The sequence below is a fragment of the Macrobrachium rosenbergii genome, chromosome 37 (assembly GCF_040412425.1).
Source record: "Macrobrachium rosenbergii isolate ZJJX-2024 chromosome 37, ASM4041242v1, whole genome shotgun sequence".
NCBI lineage: Eukaryota > Metazoa > Arthropoda > Malacostraca > Decapoda > Palaemonidae > Macrobrachium > Macrobrachium rosenbergii.
In genome coordinates, this window is record NC_089777.1 from 1,470,001 (window position 1) to 1,477,653 (window position 7,653).

A 7,653-nucleotide genomic window follows, 5' to 3' on the forward strand; every position below is an offset into this window, starting at 1 on the left:
GGAGAAAGGGAGCTGGGGATTTGGCACGATACATATACACATGTGCTACCGGGGTCTAAGCGATGTCAGGCAGGGCAGCCGATCGAGGCTACGGCCTACCCCAACGCCAAATCAAAGTCCTTCAAAAGAAAGCATCGTGCTTACCCCATATGAAAAATGGGAAAAAGAAGATATACTGTATATATACATACATATGAAATGAGGAAAACCATCACTTGTGCACAAAAGTAATGGTAGGTGAAAAGAAGGGGGACAACGGCCATTGAAAGAGAGCGAGTTATTCGGAGGCGCAGGAGGAGGAAGAGAGGCAGAGCTTGAGAGTGCAGGATCGACGGATGAGAAAAGTCTTGGAAAGAAAGGTTCGTTGTCCCATTCCGCCTGATCGGTGAACTTTTTCCTTGAACCTGAGCCCTGTCTGTGGCCCTTGACTCTGCATATCCTCAGTCTTCACTGCAGAGCTACACTCTTTCTTAGTACCTCCTGTCATGAGAAAAATAAGGTCAGTTATTGCAGCCCTCAATGAATTTTAAGAAAAGCATATTTCATTCGTCCCGGCTTCTGCCATGTACTAGTGTGAAGGGCAGACAACTTCGCAAGGATCATGAATGAAAACCGACGCTTCACACACGCATGGTCAGCTGTGAGTCAGCAAAGGGCAGTTCCCATCTCCTTGGCATGTGACTGGAGAGCCTCCATTTCCTCTGATTTTCTTCTTGGCGACGAGAGATTCCTCAACGTTGTTTCATGATGACTGTCACGGTCCTTGCGAAGTCGTCTGCCCTTCACACTAGCACATGGCAGAGGCCGGGACGGATGAAATATGCTTTTCTTAAAGTTCCTTGAGGGCTGCAACAACTGACTGTTTTTCTCATGACAGGAGGTACTAAGAAAGCGTGTAGTTCTGCAGTGAAGACTGAGGACAAGCAGGGTTAAGGGCCACAGACAGGGCTCAGGTTCAAGGAAAAAGTTCACCGATCAGGCGGAATGGGACAACGAACCTTTCTTTCCAAGACTTTTCTCATCCGTTGATCCTGCACTCTCAAGCTCTGCCTCTTCCTTCTGCGCCTCGTCCTCCTTCTTTTCACCTACCATTACTTTTGTGCACAAGTGATGCCTTTCCTCATTTCATATTATATATATATATATATATATATATATATATATATATATATATATATATATATATATATATATATATATATACACACACATATAGTATATATATATATATATATATATATATATATATATACATATATAGTATATATATATATATATATATATATCAATAGAAGCCTCAACAGTTATACTCTTGTTTATAAAGAGGAAGTGTATTTGTGAAATTATTTACATAGCTTAAAGCTTTCGTCCATCCATCTGTGGACTTGATCAAGTCCACAGAAGGACGGACGAAAGCTTTTAGCTCTGCAAATATTTTTACAAATATATTTCCTCTTTATGAACAAGAGTATGACTGTGGATCCTTCTATTGATAACTGAGAAGCACGATATTGTGTTTTTATATTTAATATACACACACACACACACACACACACACACACACACACATATATATATATATATATATATATATATATATATATATATTTATATATAAATCTATATATTCAGCATGAAGAGGGTGGCGCCAGAGAAAAAGCAAGGCAATAGGCGCTGCAGTTACATCTTCAACTGCTTAATTGTGATGTACCTCCTCTGCAGAAATCTGTCTCGACAATACCTTAAATTATGTCAAGGCTCTTTCTTTTCCAGCCTCTATTCCATCCATGCCTTCTATCCAGAACTTCCTCTCCCCCACCTTTCCAAACATTCTGAATTATCCACTTTTCCCCGACGTATCTTCCACATTCCCTCCACGTCACTGAACCATCTCACAACAATTTGACTCATCCTTCCAGCTAAGCTAACTTTCTTACTGCTTCTTGTCAATATATGTCCAATTCACATTCTCTCAGTTGTTCTTGTGGTGCATATAGCAACAGCACTTCACATCCGCAGGGGAGAGTTAGCTCAACAATCCCCCCCCCCCCCGACAACCCCAGCATTCCTAGCTTGACTTCTATTGTCACTAAGTCTCTTACCACTCATCCCTCTGCACAACTCTGCTTTATTCCTTACTTCACTTACTCTGATTTATGTCTCTCTCATCCTGTCGTGTATTGACATACCAATAGCTGTGTCAACCGATTCTATTCTCTCACCGAGCACATCAGTCAACAATTACCCTCATAACCTTGCTCTGTATCACATCTTCCAAATAACTTCCTCCACTTTTATTCCTTCGTCGGTTTTTGCATCTTCATTTCACTATCCCCAGTGAGTACTGTATCATCTGCAAAAATCAGCCATTTCACAATCCATCCGCAATTGTTTGCTTATTGGCAACATTGCACCTAAATCTAACGTCCCTTTCTTACTTTATTTAAAAACCATTTATCTTTTCTTTCTTACTTTCAATGAACACCCAAGCTTTCCATCTATGAAGTCAGGTATTAAGTAGACATTTGCGTAGGGAGAGAATCACTCTGTCTGCTAGAGTGGTAACCAGCGTTACATAAAACAATATTATCGATGATCAGCGATAGTCAGAGACTTCTGCTTACTAGACAAGGATCACGTGACCTACAGGAACCCTCGACGCGGGCCCGTCACGTTATGTGGGACACAAGTATTGAGGATACCGGACCTCGCGCACAAAAATGTACCCAAAAGACAAAATGTACCGGATCTACAAAAATGTTCCCATAAACGAAAAGCACTAAAAGTACAAAGTGTGCCCATAGTAGAATGTGTTCATGGTACAAAAATACTAACTAAAGAACAAACTGTACCAAATGCCCCAGTAAACAAAATTTGCGCAAGTGGCGGACTAGAGTGATGAACAAAATGTAACCGAGAGTATATGTAACTTATCCAATGAAGAAGATTGACCAAAAGTATGAAATATCCCTGATGAACAAAATGCACTGGTGTTCTAATGAACAATGTACTGGTGTTCTAATGAACAAAATGTACTGCTGTTCTAACGAATAAAATGTATGCAAGGTACAAAATATGCCAATGAACAAAATGTACCCAGCGTACTAGATGTACCAATTGTCCCATTGAAAAAAATATACCTAATGAGGTAAATGATCAAAATGGACCAAATGGGTGAAAGGTGTAATGGGTCCAGCAGACTGAGAGGACCTCAGGGACTCATGATCTCAAGAGGCCTAAAGAGCCAAATGGACCTTATGAACCAATGGAATTAATTAATGAAGCAAATGAACCGAATGACCCCAAGGCGCTCATTGGTCACAACTGTCCAAAAGGACAAAATATACCAACTGTGACCAGTGTGCCAAATCTACCCAAGCACAGTGTGTATCAAGTGGGCAGATGTACCCAGGTGCAATAGATATCCAACTGAGGTAAATATACCAGAGTGAAAAAATAATGCAAATATCAGGTTCCCAACATATGAAATGGTAGGACATGACGTACTGGTAATGTCCAGACCAGTAGAGAGAGAGAGAGAGAGAGAGAGAGAGAGAGAGAGAGAGAGAGAGAGAGAGAGAATACTGGTGACGTTAAGTCCCTCAGTCTTAACACTGGGACATGTCGTCACCTGCTACATATCGTACCGCATATCATCACCACTTAAGGGTTCCACCTTTGGACTTGTAGAACTGCTGCTGCGGCGTTATGAAGGCAAATCTAAGGTAAAAGCCGAAGTACGGAGACAAAAGACACCAGTCACGAATAAACACAGGATCACCGAGTATGGTTGCTCTGCTTGCCAGACGGTAGTGTGACTGTGATGTGGCCTTTTTCCTGAGAGCATTTGTCTGTAGGACTTTCGGATTGGCTCCTGCACTGGTCGGCAATATTAAGAAGCACAGCGACCCAGTTTCTTAAAAAAAAAAAAGATTGTATGGAACTCCTTATATGTCAATACATGATCTGACAGGCATCAAGTCTGTACACCTAAGCCAGTGGTTCCCAAACTATCTTACCTGACGCCCCCTTTTTGCTTCCAGTAGACCCGTACGCCCCCACTCCTCTCTTTTTTTTATATGAAATGATTCTTACATTTATTTCTTAGCATTGTACAGCAAAACAGATTTCTGTTTGTATTACATTTTAATAATGAAAGCCACTCAAACAAATAATAGTACATTCCAGTAACTAAAAACGAAACATTTGGTTCAAAGTGAGCGAAAAAAAGTTTGAACATTAGCAAATTGGCAAAATTGAGTTGCAATTTTAAGAATAGATAATTTGAAAACATGGCATATAATATTTGGAAATACTTATGAGACTAAGGCACAATTTCTGGTCAAATTTAGTGAGATGGATGCTGCTGCTTCTTCCTCACAAGATCAGAAATTTGTTCTTTTAATGATTTTATTATTCTATTAAACAAGTAATTTCGAGCAGATGACTTCACGCCCCCCTTGTATCGTCCTCACGCCCCCCTAGTGGGGCGCGCCCCCCCGTTTGGGAACCACTGACCTAAGCTCACCAAGTTCTGCTCTCTTACATTATTTTCAGTATAAAATCTATTCCCTTATGGAAGGCTGGCTTAGGGAAAAACAATTTATATCTCATTCACTCCCTAATCAACTATTTTTTTTAGGGATAAATTTATAAGATATCTTTGGAAGCTTCGCAGCCCCCTCGTACAATATTATGGAGAACAACGGACCCCAATATTTGTACTCCCCAGACAATAGTTCCCTTACATTCCAACACTTCCAGGACGCCACCTCTCCGCATTTTGTAGAACCCTCCCCCACCTTCCCTTCTCCTGAATTTCATAGCCCTGGCAACAAAGCCAGACTTCCTTCACTTTTTTGTTCGACAAGCAGTGGCCAGACAAGTAACTTCAATAGATACCATTTTCCTCATTCATATTGAGCATTATTGTAATAACTAAACTATTATTTCACCATTGGTTTGAAATTAATGGTCACGTGGTCTCTCATCTTTTTTAATCTTGAATTCTCCAAAACTTTCATCTGTCGTCATCGATGTGGCAACTCACGAAGGGCACTGCTTATTTTCTTGTGAAGATGAAGCAACACGAACTGTAATTCAGGAAATTTAAAATGTTAAATTGAATACGTATTTGCAGAGAGAGAGAGAGAGAGAGAGAGAGAGAGAGAGAGAGAGAGAGAGAGAGAGAGAGAGAGAGAGAAATAATGTTCGGTAAAGTTAGCTCGTTAATGAGAATGACCGCCTCTGCAACTAACTCTTTCAGTATCATTTTCAGTCATGTCCGGGTGTTTAAGGAGAGTGATCAAGAACTCAATCAACGCATTCCGAGTTTGGCATGCTTCTACATGATATTAATATGACGATTAACTTTCTCATCTACAGTAAATTGTCCAAAACAAATTAAAGATTACTGCTCATCTCTTCTCATGTCATAAATCATGAAAGCGAAAAAAAAACTTCTCATAATTAATTGCAATAGCTGGTCTTTGAGGAGACACAACCTTGCTTTCTAGAAAAAAAAAAAACAAGTTGCCATTGGCATGACTTCCTAAATGCAGCGAGCGGCAGCTGACAAGTGGTTGGCTTGGCAACAGGTGTCATCCCATGATTGCACACCGGGATAGCAACCACGCTCGATTTCGTTTCCTGAACACTCATGGGGCAGCAGAGGGTCAAGACATGTGGACGCGTTCAGTAACTTCAGTTTATCATTATTCGTATGGGGAATTTTCCCTGGTAGCTGCTCACTTCGCGTTCTTCAGATTCAGAGGAAATCTCCTGTTTCCCAGCACTGATCATGATGCACTTTTCTGGCTAATGTTTCAGCTTCCTTCAGTACAGAACGCAATTGCCAAAGAGAATGTACGATATTTTGGGCAAAAATCATGGTGAACAAAAATTGTCATTACACACGTATGTATACTGTACATGCACACACATACACACACACACACGCGCATATATGTATGTATGTATATATGAGAGAATTTTATTAATTTATCATTTTATGTTGAGTGTTTTGCTTGTCGCAAGTTAGAAACCAGGAAGGAAAGGAAATTTGATCAAAAGTCATTAATAATAAAAATAAAATTTAAAACAAATTTAATGTTAATTTATCATGCTAAAGATATATATATATATATATATATATATATATATATATATATATATATATATATATATATATATATATATATGTATGTATTGGCAAATGATTCATCATCCCTTAAAAGGGTATCGATGGAATGAAACACTAAAGACGAACACTTAATCCCCGATGTCCATCAAGTAATGAACTTTTAATCCGCCTAGCTAATTAAATCATCGTCTATTTTATTGTTATGAATTCTACTGTGTGCCTCCAATTTAGAGGAGGAAATCATTGTACCGGTGAAACATCATTCTTGGTCAGAATTTTATGCTTTATCGACGCGTAGCAATGGAAGGTGATGACAGCACTTTGTTGACACAAATGGTCATGAAATCGGTTATGTGTCGTTGGACGTTGATCTCAAAAGTGTGATGATATGTAACGTGGAAATGTCCACCATTACGAGAAAGAGGATCCGGCCAAGACATTTGTTCAGAGCACGGTCTAGAAAGAAGCAAGAAGCTTCTCGCGAGCTGTTACCTTTCGTAGGCGCGGATTTCAGCATCTCAAATATGCGATGTCTCGTGAGATAGACAGAATCTTTTATTGGCTCTCCTTGAATGCTTATTACTCTGTCAATATACGAAATATCATATGTTAAACTACTGTTATCTACTGGATTTGTTTCTCTTAGGAAAGCAATCTTACAACCACGACATGACATACGGTACTACCCTACCAGGCACCACGGTCTAGGCATACCCTACCCTCCCGGGCCGCGCTTTACGACGGACATTCTATCCAGAAAGTTCCAAGGCAACAATATTCTCTCCCCTCTTTCTGTTAAATCTTCCATACTGACCGCTCAATTTTTACTCCGCAGAAATTCAAAATGCCAGCCTATATTCCGCCGTACACACACACACACATTTACTAACACCTTTATAACAAGGCAAAAATAAAAAGAAAAGGCCAAATTATTGTTTGAATATGGAAGCAATATAACTTGTACATTTTAATCTTGGAAAACTAAAGCAAAACTGTTTGCAAGTGACAGAATGTAAGGAAGCAAACAGACTCACACGACGAAAGGCAAGCACTCGCACCTAAAAATTCGTTCTTCTCTCGTTGTTACCAAGAGCTGGCTCGCTTTTAAAGCTGCCAAAGACGCTCAGTTGATGCCACCAGTTATTTGGTAGATATGAAATGGAAAGAAGAGGGAAACCAGCGGAGGTATTAATAATAATAATATAATATAATAATAACAATAGCAATATTCTTTATTTCAGCTCAGGGACATATACAAGTGCATGGGATATACAAAGTAGAGACCATGCAATACACAATTAGATACAAGAGATAAAATTATATAATCGGCAACATCCACACAGTTGCTGAAGTAGTAGTAAAAATGGTAATAAAATAAGGGTAATGGCAGTACTAGTATTGAGAATAATAGTAAAAATATAAAAAAATGAAAACAATTAAAAAGCAGATTGCATGCAATTAACTGGATGGTTTTGAGTTTGTGTATGATCGTGACTGTATTCGTTCTAACT